Source organism: Zootermopsis nevadensis, unplaced genomic scaffold (assembly GCF_977971745.1).
Source record: "Zootermopsis nevadensis isolate Lab colony 2312 unplaced genomic scaffold, Znev_1.0 Znev_ptg000013l, whole genome shotgun sequence".
Lineage (NCBI taxonomy): Eukaryota > Metazoa > Arthropoda > Insecta > Blattodea > Termopsidae > Zootermopsis > Zootermopsis nevadensis.
In genome coordinates this window covers 13,457,834-13,474,436 of record NW_028259145.1, presented here as the reverse complement: position 1 = coordinate 13,474,436, position 16,603 = coordinate 13,457,834, and the positions used below count along the sequence as shown (strand labels likewise).

The 16,603-nt window shown below is 36.3% G+C and overlaps 1 long non-coding RNA gene across 1 annotated transcript in view; it reads left to right on the top strand.

The window, feature by feature from the left end:
• LOC110827317 (uncharacterized) overlaps positions 1 to 14,652 on the top strand; it is a 55,531-nt gene extending 40,879 nt beyond the window's left edge. The window contains exons 2-4 of the long non-coding RNA XR_002542270.2: positions 10,121 to 10,254; positions 12,851 to 12,998; positions 13,149 to 14,652. This is a non-coding gene — a long non-coding RNA (uncharacterized LOC110827317). The remainder of the gene's footprint in view (positions 1 to 10,120; positions 10,255 to 12,850; positions 12,999 to 13,148) is intronic.
• The last annotated feature ends 1,951 nt before the right edge of the window (positions 14,653 to 16,603 follow it).

Sequence of the window (16,603 nt, the reverse complement as noted above, 5' to 3'; positions counted from 1 at the left end):
CTATTACAGGTCTTCTGATATACTCATTCATTTACCAACTGTTCCCTTTGGCCAGTGTTCCCACACACTTAGCTTTTTTGTGCAGTATTTACAAAAAGAAAACTGATTTTGAAATATCTAATGCAATTACATTACGTCGTAAACAGAATGTTTGTCGATAATACGGATTATACAGTGTTATTTATTAGTTTATATATTTTTTTTTACTTCTTGTAGACACATAGATTCGATTGATTTAGAAAGGAACAGAACAGTCTGTACTTAGATTAAGAGGGATATTTGAAAACATAGCCACTGAAGAATTTGTGGGGAACCGGTGATGAACCTTTGAGTACCATAAAAGACGAGGGAGATCTCTCAACATCTGAGCGTACCATCAGCGTCTCAAAAAACACAATGTAAATACTACATTTTCACTAACTGCTCCATAAAACAGCTCTTATTCACATAATATTGTATTGTAATAGAATTGCCAGCCTTCCTTTCGTATCGATCAGTTTGCTTCTCTGTGTAGTGTAGGCTTACAACTTGCGTCGTTGAAGTAGAACTTCATAATTGATACATGTCACCTAATAGGATATTGTTAAGATAGTAACAACCTGAGACTGAAATAGGCTGACGTATGACTAGGTTAGGAGACACAACGAATGCATACAGAATTTTAAAGAAGAAATTCTTTGTGAAAACGAATTTGGTGACGTTGAAGCATATTTGGAGGGTAACATTCACATAGATCTTAGGAAAGCATATTTAAGGATGTCATTTAAATAGAACGGGCTCAGGACCGTATGCAATAATACGCTCAGATTCCGCTACCAAAGCCTTAGATAGTGAATACTGTGTCAGTAAGTAAATCATGAAATGACCATTCTGGTAGAATTTATTTTCTAGTCGCAGAACGCGGTAATCGAGAGGCGAACAGTGCTGGAGGAAAGGGAACGTATTAAAATACTCTGCATTCATAGATACTCTCAGAAACGCAAAATCGGCTCCAAAAACATATCTCTACAGAATTAGTTTTATCTGTATATGACAGTATATTTTAAAATAATGGCAAATGAAATAAAGTTTATCGTCACTATAATCTATAATAAGAGTTAAATAGTAGGTATAGTTTTTTTGAAACAAATATTAACAATGAACCTGAGAGTTTTCAACCGATTTCTGCCTTCATCTTGTAAAAAGGTAGCCATACATATTAAATATTAAGGAGGAGCTTTAGTTAGAGGATCATTAAGAGGGAGTAACGGCCCACTGGAGGAAGGGACAAGCGACTGGAAAGGGGAAATTTGGAGTTTGTTAGACGTTGTTATTGCTAGTATATAAGTCAAGGCAGGTCGTGTAAAAACCAAGTTTCCATGTGGCTGTTACGAAAAGGACGGGCGGACGGAGGGCCGGGGGATGGGAGATGATAGAAAGAAGTCCCCTGTAAGTAATATGCGCGGGCTAAAGCCATTAACAAGAAGCAAAAGCAATTTATGTGCTGTTGGGAAAGAGTGCCTGCCGTTGAGATTTTTTTATTCCCTGTATTTTTGTAACTTCTTTTTTGTATTGTCTCATTTCTCTCTTTTTGGCATAGCTTGAGGGAAACCAAGAAAGACCAATCTGGAAGCCTACCTGTCAGAAAAAATATTAAAAGAGAAATAAATAAGTTAAAAAAAACGACGAAAGTAGATCGTTGTTTTTCTCGCTCTTGTTTCATCTAGTGGACTGCTCCTTAGCCCTCCAGGATTCTGAGGTACTCCATCCAATAACTGAGCATGTCACCACACCCCTGCACGGACACGGCTACTTAAATTTGTTCTCGATAAGTTTTGTGAACCCATCTTAAGGACCGAAAATTTAGGAGGTTCAAAACCACTAATAAAAACTTAAGATTGGTGAAATATCAGAGAGTTGTAATACTTTATACCAGTAAGGTACTTATAGTGTTCGTAATTTGTAATTCACATCGATCTAGATTCTGTTACAGAACAATTAGGAACGGAATGTAAAGGTTCCTCAAATATAACTTTGAATTAATAAGGCTTATGTTTACGAGACTATACACTACGAAAATGCAGTCTGTAACCACTTGTTAATGCAAAGTGGCGTCTGATAGGAATGTAACATTTCGGAATTTAAGATCGAAGTAAAGAACATTTAACATTTAATTTAATTAGCATAGAAGTCCAAATTCTTCTTCTTTTTCCGGTTTAACAATGTTTTCTACATTTTCCGGTACCCTTTACGGGTCCCCAACCTTTTAGTTGACTTGATCTATGGACATTTGGTAGGACTCCTTGGACGAGAGAAGTCCAAATTTAATACAAATATTTTATATCAGCTTCATTGAGACATGTTCCCCCACCCCCTTAATTGTTAAGTGAACTTGTTATATATATGTACCACGGTTTCAGTTGACAGGGATGAATGCAAAACTGAAATCGCCAGCGTCCCCCTACAAAGATAGCAATAATAATGATGAAAAGCACAGACTTGCATAATTCGATCGGGAATGGTGAATGACGGGGTTCCCTGTGTCTGTACCAGCACCTTAACCACGAGGCCACAAGGAATACTCAAACTGCGACAGCAACATCTCTCACTCGACAACCTGATTTTGAAAAACATGGCTGATGGCTGTATAGCTGGTATTTCTCAACACAGCAGTTGAATAAATAACTAGTTACTTGGTACAGAATTAGTTTATTACCAGGCTAAAAAATTCCCAACTTTTTGCATAACCTGAAGGCTCATTTTAATATTAAATAATTTGGGTCATTTGAACACATCCTGAGCCAGCTGAATCCTGTCCACAATGTTACGTAATATTTCTCCAAGGACATAGCACAAGAAAACAAACTTTCGTTTTTGCGCGCGGAAGTGGCTGGACAGGGGAATCCCAAAACGGGGATCTCCTGCCACCCGCTCAGCTGCGCGGGAAAGTAACTCGTGATGACGTTACCACCTAACCTAAACAGATCCAGACACCCCGCCCACGCAACTTCCATCTACTCTATACATTTCTGACCTCACTTGCTCTATTACTGGAGATCAACTTCAAGTTCTGGTGAACGTGCCAACATTTGCATGTACCGTGTACATTTATTGACGTGTTTGAACTTTGAAGCAATTTCAGACGGTTTATTAAGTACCCTTAAATTACAATTTTGTAACTTATTCTGGTAACGAGACATGGATATCTACTTTATTGTATCTGAGTTTATTTACAGACTGAAATCATTATTTACGAAGAATTATTGATTAATACATGTAAGTTTCGATAGGTTTATACAAATTTTATAAAGAGGCTTAAATCACATTGCCTTTATTTTAATGGGTCTAGTGGGGCCCTTTAGAACTGGGTTTACGCTAAGTATTGAAGAACCCTAGAACAATTCTTGGTGGGTCTCAAAAACATGTAATGATACGTCCTCGATTGGTCCACACCCTACTTTTGTTAAACAATTAATCGATCCTGTCACAGTGAGGGCAGGTATCATTTACCCCTGTTCGTATCCAGACCAAGAACAAAGAAGTGCTTCTTACACGGCAAGCGATTATTGCCTTCAATGATCCTAGCAGCCACTTTCCCGACTACAGACGCATATAACCTGCAATTAATGCCATTTCAATCAAGAGTCGAATCCTAGTATTCGAAGACAACATCGATATATATTTTCTTTTTCCTTCCTTCATAACCTATACTTTATACATTACACAATTTCTTTATTTTTTCCATGTCTGAAACGTCTGATTACCCTCTAACAATTATGTGTCTTGGGTGTATTATTAAATACCACAACTGGCAGTAAAAAATGCAAAAGATAAAACTTCTGGTGCAGCTCTTGTAAAGTCTCAAAATTGCTTTATCCATATTCATGGCGTACAAGACGCCTTTCGTATCAGACTAATTCGAATATTTTGTCTCGGCAAATATTCTTGGGATTCCACTCTATCTTGTTAAATTATCATTACTGAACTTTTAACAAGCCAACGGTGTTTTTTATGGCATACATAATCTCCTTGATTGTATCGCTGTTGCTTTGCTCTTGCGGAGTCTGCACAGTTGATGTATGAGATTGCATCCCGAGGGTGTCAACAAATTTAAATACGTGACAATGTTAAGTAACGAATTATGGTATATACTCCGCTGCTGTATTTCTTACCCTTAATTAATTTTTACCAAGCTTGAATTTTATAAGTACACCCCACAATAATCTGAAAAAAATTCTTAAATTAGATTTCACGTTATCATAGCTGCGCTTATGAAGATAGCTGTCTTCTGAGTTGTTGCACCGTGTACTTTACGGGATGTCTGACGACGTTTCAGAGATGCTTTTCTCCATGATGCCATCTTCAAAGTATTCCTAAGCCACTTTCTTTTAAAATCTTCTGAAGGCAATCCATATATTTTAATTACACTTGTATGTAACATATTATTAAAATACGGCTAGATTTATTTAATATGTTTAACTATTCTTAGGACCCTAAATTTTTGTGGTAATTATTTACGCTTTGGTGAACATAGGAGGTAAATTCAAATTTAGGCCAACGCTATTTCTGCCAGTTATAAAAGGTTTTTCATAGGCCCTTGGTTTTTATACTAATTATACCGTTTTGTGTGCCTAATTTTTCCGGTATGCGAAAGACCTATCTGCGAAACATGAATATGCAGAAATTCAAACAGAGATTACTAATAATAAGCTTAAAAAGCAAAAATGTTTATATACCTTTATCTGCACCTAGCCCATTCAGATTCTAACTTTGATTAGTCCTATGAGCAGCCTCTCGTTTTGAGCATAACACAGCAATTAAGATTTAATTTTGCTAACAGGTTTAACACTGAGAAGAAAAATGAAGCTTAACGCTTCAAATGAGATTGTACTTGAATAGATCCATCAAAGCTACCATATGTACGTATGTACATTCAATTTCGGAAATGTCGTATTTATCAGGCTCATCTCAGTTGCTATTATTTAATTTAGAAAGTCGTTGTTTATTTTATGTTGTCGTCAATTATTTCACAGTACACAGTAATTGCGTAAATAAACAACATCTTTGTATATAACTACTATTTTCTTTTATATATTATTCCATGATTTCACGGTATTATATATTTTATTTATGACAGGAAACAAATCGATTTGTATCTTATCGATATGCAAAAGGCTACGTGCGCGCTAAACTAAGCAGCAAGTTTACTTCAGATAATGGTTTCCGACAAGAAAATGTAATATTTAAAAGCAATATTCACATGTATTTTCACTCAGTAGTATTAAACTTTAGTTCATATAAGCAACGAGTTGCATGTTAAATGAACTCTTAATGTGATGAGAATATTTTAATTGATACGTCGTTAACAGTCATCTGAGATTTATACTCGTATAAGAATACAACGCCTAAGATTTCTTTTTTTATAAAACTGACCAGCAAACCAACTATTAAACTACTCTAAAACAAGTAGTTGTAGCCCTACTAACACTGCTTACGAATATATTGATTTATTGAATTTATAGTCCACAACTTCTCAAGTAAAATCAATAGCAGAAATTTTTATTTTGCATTCAGAGTTTCAACATTTTTCCCAAAACGTTATAGGTCCAGTTCCACAGAGACAATCTCACCTCATCGTAAAAATAACAATATAATAAAAACAAAGGGGAATGATACACACCGAACGTTTAAGTCGCAACTATCAACGACAGAAATAAGAGTATCAACATTCATAAAGGTGACTTCATGACGGAATTAATTACAAACACTGAATCTGAAAAGAAGGTGAATGAATATCAGATAACTCGACTTCATGCCCACCATTGCGAATTTTAAAATTAAAGTTTCTAATAAATAGCACTGAATACTTTTTCCGAAAAATGTTTTAGCCAACGTTCGCCTCTCTCCTGTTCTTTTCTTCTCGTTAAAGTAATAAACTTCAGGCACCTGACAGCCGGATGAAAGATTCTTTATTTATAAACCTATTCCAACTTACATTTGAACTGGATACATTCCAATTACAGGATTATAGCCGTCAGTGATTAAACTGAATGTTAGATACACACATTTAAATATTAAAATTAATTGTTCTAACTTATTTCAGTGTAACTCATATGTTTTTAAATACTGAAATAAAATTTGTTAAATTTCAGCAAGGCTTCTTAAATATGTAATAAATTTCTAAATAAATTAATTTTAAACAGAATCGGAAATATTGTTAATTGAGAACAACTTACGTCCTTTTCCCGCAAAGAGTCTGGCCAACATGAACCAAATCCAGAAGGATTTTGGTTCTCTTCAAACAAAAGCCATACAGGTTTTACGTAGCTTGATCGAAAGGTGCAATAAAAATGTTGATATCAATTATTCTTGTACACTTTTTCGCTATATCATGTAAATACTAATAATTTGTAGACTTTTTAAAAACATTTTGTTTAAATTAAAAATAGTTCCTGTGAAGTAATTTGTAACTCTAGCAGATATTTTTCAATGCATCGTAACATTCATTTGCTGTTAGAGATAGGTGGCTTTCTGTATAAAGAACCGACTGCATACAGACCCAACACGACACACCAAGAACTATTCGTTATCCAGTTAGTCAGAAGAAGTGGCGAAAAATGATATTTTGTGGTGAAGAGAAGAAGGTTAGAAAGTTTTGCTGACAGATTTAGCGACTATTTAAACCAAGGTGGAAATTGCCTATAAATCACTGAGGAAATTATGTCTATGCCTTCTTATTCTTCCCAGAGAAAGGGGAAGCTTTAAAGTCGATACGAATAAAATAATACAATAAATATTTGTAACAATTCTATGGTAGAAAGATAGAACAATAAAAAGAAACAACGTAACTCTCACAAAACACAATCAACGACAGTTGAACGAATCACAGAGCAAGGTACGGGCTATTTTATTTGAAAAGCCTAAGAAAGACGAGAACAGTTGGGAATAATTGGATTTGCGTGATGAACACTGTAGCGTGTAAACAAAAGATGTTTCTCCATAAGCATTTGAACCGGCAATTATTATTACAACTGTTGTGTGTTCATGAGGACTGAAGAATTCGTGCGATGACCACTCACGACAGGATATATCAATCTCTGTCTTCATTTTTCTATTGTTGATTGTTCAATTGCTTTTTCCGAAGGTAATCACAAGATAGGTCTCTGTTTTGCTGGTTACCAAATCTATGGAATTCACAGACCTTGTAAAATCCGTTGGCCTACTAAAACTTCCTTTACTGTGGAGAAACATGACATTTACATACCTTTGTTGAAAATTAGGGGTGGAAAGATTAATGGTAATAACATTATTGCGGAGCACGAACGACGTCCACACCAAATTTCATGAAAATCCATTCACCCGTTCTCGTAATGTTTTATACTTACAGACGAGCCGACAAAGCTAACATAATAGGTGTTCAGCAGAGATGCTACGAATGCGGCTAAAGTATCAAAATACTGTAATAATTACAATTGTTATCAATCAAAATTTCTCGGGAAATCAGCCGCGTCAAGCGGTTACCGTAGTAAACCGACGTTTCGGGAACCAACTTTTCCCATCATATAGGTTCTGATGTGATTGGCTACCTCGGAAGTTATATTGTCGTATAATACATTAAACACGTATTAATAAACATAATCTGAATTTTAAACGTATATACATATTTTCTATTCTTTTCAGTTTTATTACGTGCAAAATTTAAGTGACGTTTCTATTTCATAATTTTAAACGAATATGTTGCAAATAAAATTAACAGCATCAACTGACACGTCATCACAAAATATCGTTCTTTCTGATTGAATGTTATTAAAGGAACAATAATCATACTCCAAAATAAACTGCTTTGCCATGAGAAAACAACCTTTGAATTGGTATTTGAGGAAAAACGACAAAGGAAACAGCATATTACAAAGTCATAGTCCATTCAACTTTCCAAGTAGGCTACATCGAAGCCGCTCAAACCATATCTGGGCAAACAGATTCATTTTGTTGTAGTTATTATTGTTTACCGCGAACTGTACCCTGGGCCGTGGTCCTGAACCAGTCACGATGCCAAGCCATCCGACGCAAGTCACGAATTCATCTATTTAAAGCAAAAGAGACTAAGCGAATTTTCAAACATTAGTTTCATGATGCCGTGCCGACAACTATCTCTCTTCTTCTGTCCCTTTTGGAATATTATCTTTATCTTTATACGGAAACTTCAATTAACCTCAAATATTCCCTGTTTAACTAGTGCTTCCTAATCATGATGATACAGTGGGATATGTTTTAGATATGTGGTTCAAGCTTATATCAGTTTTTCTGTTATAAAGCGGCCCCTTAAACAAGTAAAAATAAAGAATAATAAACCAGACATAGTAATAGTAATTAAATTCTTTATTATTCTATAATAATAATAATAGAAATATACCCCTGCTACAACTTACCCCAATCAACATTCCATCAAGGTTGCCTTCTGCTGGTTAAAACTAATACCTACTAGTGAGTTGTAGTAATGCGACTCATTTGGAATCTCGCTACATTACTCGTGTGTATTAATACCGCTGTAGGCCTATAATACAGCTACTGCAAGCACTAACATTTCTGTCACATTTAAATCGAAGCCTTCAAGATTTCTAATGTTAATAGCCTATCATATAAGCCTTTAATTATGAGGATGATTTGCCATACTGACAATTCTAATGATGTCAGAATTACAGTCTCTTGCACTGCAATTAGCTGCTTCTGAAGATGATATGTGCCAATGATCGAAGGTAAAGGTTAAGTTGTCTCTTAGCTGAAGGCGTAAAGGAGAAGTGGATGCAAAACTCCACGCATTCCTACCGTTTTATCCTCTGGGAAGAAACGCAGCATTCCCAGTTGTATAGGAGACTGGATGAGCCATAGAACCAGACTGGTACTCACTAATCTAGTCTCAGCACCAATCAGGAGTCTAAACCCTAACGTACAGTTCACAAGCAATTACCTTATTTACTGAAATGTTCTTCTGTGACTTGCAAATATGGCACCATATCGGAAGAAACAGGAGCGTGGAACAAAAATGAGAATTTGTCTAGCCTTCAAAAAACTATTTTATTTTGTGGACAATACTATCCCAATTTAGTACAAATTTAATATCCTTCACGCTATAGTGGTATTGAATTTGAATCTATCACATAAAACTGCTTCTGCTTCAGGATAAAATATTTCATATGAAAACAGCAACTCTTTTTAATTTTGAAACAAACTATGATATTAGAATCGTATAAGATCATTACTTTAACTTTCACATGTTTGACATGAAACGACGGTAAGTTTATCTTATATACGAAACCAATATATGCCAAAAGTGACTGGAATCTATTAGAAAATAATTTTGTTGCCTCCATGTGTTTATGTATGTTTAATGTGCGCCAGGCGTGTATGTATGTGCGTATGTACACGGAACCACAGACACTCATTCGTTAATGCACGCATACACAAATGCATGCATGCATACGTACATAAACAGATACATATGTACATATGTGTGTGCAGCGTGCATGTGTGTGAGCATGTTAGTTTTTGTCGTATCCATCTTACTTAACGCCATAACTACACTTACTGAACGTCGAGGTATTTTGTTATTACTGATTAGTGTCTGGAAGGTCCCAAGTTCGAAACTCGACAAGAGACCCGCTCCCATTTTCGTCAATCCGTCAAGATACATGTCGGCCGATTTGTCGAAAATCGTTTCAGACTCTGCGTCAATCACACGACGCTGCAGCATTTCAGTTGCAGAGCGCCGTTAAACAGCTGCTTTATGTCTGGTATTTATGCAGACAAAAAGAAGTTGAAGCCGATCTCCTTGGTGAGGGATTCCACAAGGCCCTTTCAGCGACGACAAAAAATAAAGACAGGTTCCCATCGGAATATTTAATTGAGCCTTAGAATAAACGTTAGGGATTGCTGCTGATTTTCAATGTCATGCCTTTTGAACTGAATTAATTAAAAACGTGAATATTACGCACTGGCCTGTTTAATTATATTAAAATAAAAACATTATATTTCCCTTCCTTAATCTAGAAAACCCAGTTAGTTGATTGTGAAAATAAGGTAAATAGTTTTAGGTTACTATCTTTTAGTTGTATGATTCTGTTTGCTATATCGGTAATTGCAGTTTCCTGACGCACAGCCGAGCGCGATGATGCCCGACGAACCAGCCCACTGTCTTGTTAGCTGTGGAGATGTGACTAGATAGCTTCAGATGAGCTCGGCCACTGGGAATTACAACAAATCGCTTCGTGCATGCAGGTACTGAAACAAACGAGCAGCTCCTTTGTTCCATTCATGAACTTCGATGGCCACGAGTTTTTGAAGTAATATTCGTAAAGGAGACTGGCGATTAGGATTCGAGGTTTTTGGCTGACTTCTGAGCTGTAGCGCCGCGTAGCTTGGGTGACTGGTGATTGCTTCAACAATTTCACACCTCACTCATGAGCTGCTATGTTCACACTGATTAACACATTACTAACAAGTTAGTTTGTAATTTACGTATTCGCTGGAAACCGATAAATCATGGTAGCTGTTAGAATTGTTTCGAATGGCCCGTTGAAAAAAATGTGAGAAGAATAGATAATGACTTACATTAAAATCAATTTTTAAGGAAAAGGTAACCCCACTGTGAGTATGACCGGTCACAGTGCGAAGGCATTGTTCAGGTAAGCCCCCTACTCGACTTCCAACTCACGCACTGTATTTCCCATGCCATCAACCATGTTCTATTCCACGAAAACTCCGTGATCTGCCAATTCGATTACGTAAATATTGTACAGGCCGACCTGTATAGTTATTCAGTGACTTTCAACATGGACTCAAAAACATGGTTAGAAATAATAGAGGATAGAGCACGTTAAATTTTAACCAAACACTTTCTGAATGCGATAACGATTACATTAGAAAGCCCCCTCTTTCTCCGTTGTGTATTTTCTTCGCAATACGTGAGATTTGAGGTTCTCACGGCTGTCAAAATATCGATTTTGATCTTCTGAGTTATGACGCTTTGTTGTCTTATCGATAGTAAAGATGTTTCGCAGAAACATCTTTCTCTGTTGTCGGGGTAGAGAAATGTCTCCATCTTCAGGAATCTGCAGATGAAGACAGTATGTTTCTCCAAAACGTCGGTTATCTACTTGGAAGTCAACATGACTTTATAAACCACAAGTCCAATACGTTCTTGGTAACAGTCCGCAGACTAAGGACAAATGGATCACGCGCCGTAGTGATATTTATCATTCGCCTTGCTAGACTTAACGGAACTGAACAGCAATTGTAAGGCGGTCTTATTCCTCTGGAACTTTATTTTGATATCAAAGTAAGCTAAGGACACGTCTGTTAGAGTACGAACATTTACAATCAATGTCCGACCCTCAACTGTGAGCCTCGGTTAAGTAAATAAACGTAAAGCTAAAGTAGACACTTGTACATGAGTAATGTCCTGTTCGATCTTGTCGGTGCCGGATGCCATGACTAAGGTTAGGGCTGTCGTGTTCTATCTCTGTCCGCAGGACGCTTTGAACTGATGAGGGCAAAGATTCGAATCGAAACAATAATAATTAACCTTGATACTGAAAGATAGCTTAGGCCAACAGTGTTAAATTTATAACAAATGAATGGCTTATAAACGAAAGTTATTGACTAACATGTGAAACACTTTGCAATAGTAACATAATTAAAGACTATTTTCGTTACACTATCATTGTGTTTTAATAAAATATATTCGTGTATACCTTGCACATCCCAGGGTTGCGAAACGCTGAGATCTCAGAGGAAATTAGTTCGAAGCAAAGACTATGGAAAGAAGAATTTCTGTCAGACTGAGACAGATTTTACACAGTTTTCGAGTGTTGCTTGTATCATGTTCTCGGGACGAGCAGTGATTTTTATGGGAAATGCATCACACTCTTAAGTAATGCGCTTGACAGAGTCTGAACTCAAGTGGGACGTGCATGTTAGTCTGCACGGAAATGCCTCATAGACATATACAAAGACAAAAACATATTTTGAAAACAAACACTCAATATTCATATAGCCTATAATTTAGTCATATATAAAATAAGTATAAAAAAATTTCTGTACAGAAACAATAGATGGAGAAAAATTAAAAACATCACAATTTGGTCGTAGATATTCTCAAAGATACGCGCATGTCCAATAGTCTATTTTATAATACACCAACTGTCTTGTGAATGTGGTGAGGACTACATAATGTGAAGCTAGTATTATGCAACCTACGACAGTAGCTTGCTGCTTGGTTTCTTAGTCACGAACTCATCCGTGTTCTTTTCACATAAAACTGCTGTTCTCTGTCGTTCGTTTACGTAAATGTTATAATGGCCAACATATGTGTCAGTATTCGGCAGTTTCGAAATTGTATATCACCACCAACATAGACTCGAATATATGGTCAGTTGTTTGCAGGGTTGATTTTACAGACCTAATAACATTTCTTCAACAGTACAGAGTATGGAGCTTCTCATCATGCAATTTTCTCTCTCTTCTTGTCATTTAATCTGTCCTACATACGGACATTCTCATCAGCATCCTCTTCTCAAATACGTCCATTCTGTGTTCTTCTCTTAGGCGTAGACGTGAGGCACCAAGTTTCACACCCTTACAAAAAATCAGGTAAATTTATAGTTCTGTATACTTCAGTATTACTTTTTAGAAGGGTTGAGGGAAGACAACAGGTTCTGAACTGCAAGAGTTCCCAAAACCAGTCTAAACACAATTCCTCGCCAATCCAATTTTCATATATTAGTGTCGTTCCCAAATACCTGAACTTTACGACATTTTCGAACAGTCTGTTATGTACAGTGCCATACCTTTGTATTATGATTTTGTCTCGCAGTCCATTGACAATGCAACAACATGAACGACAGTTTTGAAGGACACGAAGAGGATGGTACTACAAGGTTCAACTGGATCATGCACAAAGAGGTTGTGAGAGTGGGGGGTGGCTGAAAAGTGGTCACAATCATGCCCAGTGGCGTGCTTTGGTAAGATCAGTGTTGGACCTTCGGGTTTTGCTAACAGATAATTATTACATTTCATTAGACTTATAAAACATACAAATTTCTCATTTTAGTAATTCAGAATAATTTGTCTTCAGCTATTAGAGATTTTTGACATCTATATTCTTTTTTTAGGTATGTTTGAATTATTCGCGGACGTGAGATTTCACTTGTGATCTTCTATGTCTTCTGCTCTGAAGATAGAGGCTTAATGTTCTTCTGAAACAATGGTGACGGCCTACAAGAATATACAACATCACAATTATATTTTTTATTGTGTCCTACAAAATATAACAGAAACTTATTTGTGTTTATTTAAATTTCAAAGATCCTTCGTGAAACTCTCTCACACATTAAAATACACTGATGGTTTTTGGTAACAGAGTTCTAAAGATAATATTTGTTAAGAAGTAACAGGAACACAGAAAATATTCCCTGATGATTCATAATACATAATCTGCACTAAATATTATTAAAGTGGTCAAACCAAGGAGTATGAGGTAAATGGGGTATGTAGCATGCACGAGTGAGAGGATAAATGCATACAAAGTTGAAGTCGCTAGGCCTGCAGGTAGTAGACCATTCTGAAGAATTACGCGTAGATGAAATGATAATATTAAAAGGCATTTTTAACAAGAAACTCGGCTCAGGACATGGATTAATCACGGGTTTTTGCGAAGAAGATAATGAATTTACGGGATCCATTAAAAACCAGAATCTCCTGACTAGCTCAGCGACGATAAACTTTTCAAGGCCTCTGTCACGTGGAGCTAGTCAGTCTTGGTAGAACTGCTCAGGTCTTAAAACTTCCCTCAGTTGCTTTCTCATTTACAGTGATTTGAAAAGTTCTACACTTTTGTTTGCGATAAAGCATTATCATTTTGTAATCCTTTCCCTTCCCGCCCCCATTCCGTCCATAGCATCCTGTTTAGTCGTTATGTAGCCTGTTAGGAACAAACGTATAATTCTATTGTTCCATGCAATAGCAAACTTCGCTCGGCTGAACACGTGATTGACACCTTATGCCACGCGCTGTTTGCGTGATTGCATATTCCCATACAAGATATTTCCTCAAAAACGGAACACAGCGTTCCTAAGACAGAAGACGCTCAAGCAACCGGAAACCTTGATTCCTTGCAGCTAACTTGAAGATGCCTGTCAGTTACCACAACAAACAAATTTTGTTTCTTGTATCGCTACATAGATCAGACAAACACTGTATCATCCACAGGCATCTAACCCCATTCACCGACTAATCGTGTTTTATGATGCTTGTTTACAACGGTAGGTTTACTGGTAGCTGCAGAAAACATAATGCTACTTCGTTAGAAGACAACAAATCGAATATGCCGACTAGCAGTTTATTTAGACACATAAGGACGAGAAGAAAGCATGGAAGAGTTGAGAAATGTAGCCTATAAAATTTTTATACGAAAATATTAATATGAAAATTATGCCAAACAAATATTGTGGTCTTATTCATCATAAGACGAGAAGATCACAATATAAATTTGACAAAATATTGACTTCTTGTCTTACCCTGATCAGTGTGAATTTACAGTATAAGGGTTTTATTTCACTTCATTCTGAGATTGACTTTCAGGAAATGTAATATAGACCTATATGATCATAATATAAAGTGCATGTTTCTAAGGTAAATAAAAGTTACATAATATGATTTAAATTTAACTTTTATATAATAACAGTGTGGTACTAGAGGCAGTTCTTTAATATTTTCAGTGTAAATAATAGATATTAGTCACTTCTTAGAACAAGACTATAAATAATGAAATACTGTTTAAAGAGAAGTTTAGTATATAAAAATACTTTTTTTTCAGTCCTGCAGATGAAACCAGAAGTTTCATTAGTCTACTAAGAATAGTTCATCACTAAAGCGGAGCCAATACAAACGTGTCCTATTTATTTAAGACCCATGTTAATATTATCCTTCTATCTACGTCTAGGTCTCTTAACTGGTCCCGTCCCTTGAGGTTTATCAACTAAAATTTTGTATTCATTTCAACCATACTTGTTTCATGTTCCATCCGTCAGGTTATCATCGTTGATATGGTCACCTTAATAAAAATAATAAAATCTTGTTACGAATTAGATATTTGTGAAATTGTTGCCTTCTTCCGTTATTTCTAATTTCTTAGATCTAAATACGCACATTGGCACGTGCATTTTGCACCCTCAACGTATGTTCTTATCTTACAATACGACTCCAAGTGTCATCTAAGAGAAGGTAAAATGCCGATTGCGGGAATTTTAACATTTAGGGCTGTGATAAATTATTATTATTATTGTTATTGTTATAACCACCATCTACATCTGTGGTTGTCTATATAGTCGTTAATAAAGAATTCTATAAACTATTATTATCTTATTGCATGATAGTGTTCAGAGATCCCACGATATGTGACTACGAAGGTCATGAAATTTCCTATTCTCGTAAATTGCCGAGCCACGGATCGGTTATAAGCGTCACCACCCATTACGTCTTCTTTCTGTTAAGAGTCATTTCTTTTTTATTTAATGAAAGTCATTCAGCTACTATCTCTTAACACTTTGCAGATGTATGGTCATTGTTAGCAATCATATAAATGTGCCTAGTCATCATTACTATCAAGAAGAAGAAGAAGAAGAAGGGGGAAAAAAGGACTCTTGGGTTGCATCGTTGATTGTATTGTTACCCTATTGAGGAAGCCGACATCATTGGACAAGCCTCTTTTGATTTCTTCATTTCGTGGCTTAGTGCAATGATCTTGAACGAAAAAGGAAAGAGGAGAAAAAATCACTTATAATATTATCATCGAGGTTCAAACCTCTTGACGCCGATACGGACTTCTTAACCTGTGTAATCGGGGGTTACACGCCTGTTCGCATGAGACAGAGGAAGGGAGGCGATCCCAGCCTGTAAAAGGAACCGCGATTCTTAAGTGCGGCCGTAACAATACTCAGCACAATCAAACAATATGGAGACGTCACACGCGAACAGTAGACAGTCCGAGACCAGGCCTTATTGTTATTTTAAACACTAAAGTGGTTGAGAATAGATTCCCAGTCTTCCATCTCCTTTTCTTTCTTCATAAAAGCATTTTTAAATTTCTTACTGAGTATAAGAGGAAATGTTACACGTGAAAGAATGAAGTACTGCAAGTCTACGGTGGTTTTGTAATTGAGTTTGGGGTTCATAAAAACCGAATTCGCGATAATTTGTGGAAAGGGCGGTAAGTAACAATAATATTAAACCGGATCTATAGTACTCAAGTACAAAAGAGGTGTAATGATATCTGCAGTTAATAGGTTCGAATGCACCGTGAAAGGAACGCTTCTTTGTTATATTTTGCAAGTGAGTTTTTTTCCTTGTGGTTCTACAGTTCTTGAAGAACCTAGGTCAGTTCTTATTGGGATTTCGTAACAGTCTTTTTCGGAATTTGATAGGATTCTTTACACCATGTACCGTCTCAAGGCCTCTACCTATAACACGGAAAGACGAGAAGAAAAATCGATGCCTGGAGTGGGATTCGATCCCACAATCCAAGTGTCCTGGACCAGTTGTAACTTTCTGAAAATCTTTTCTGTTATTT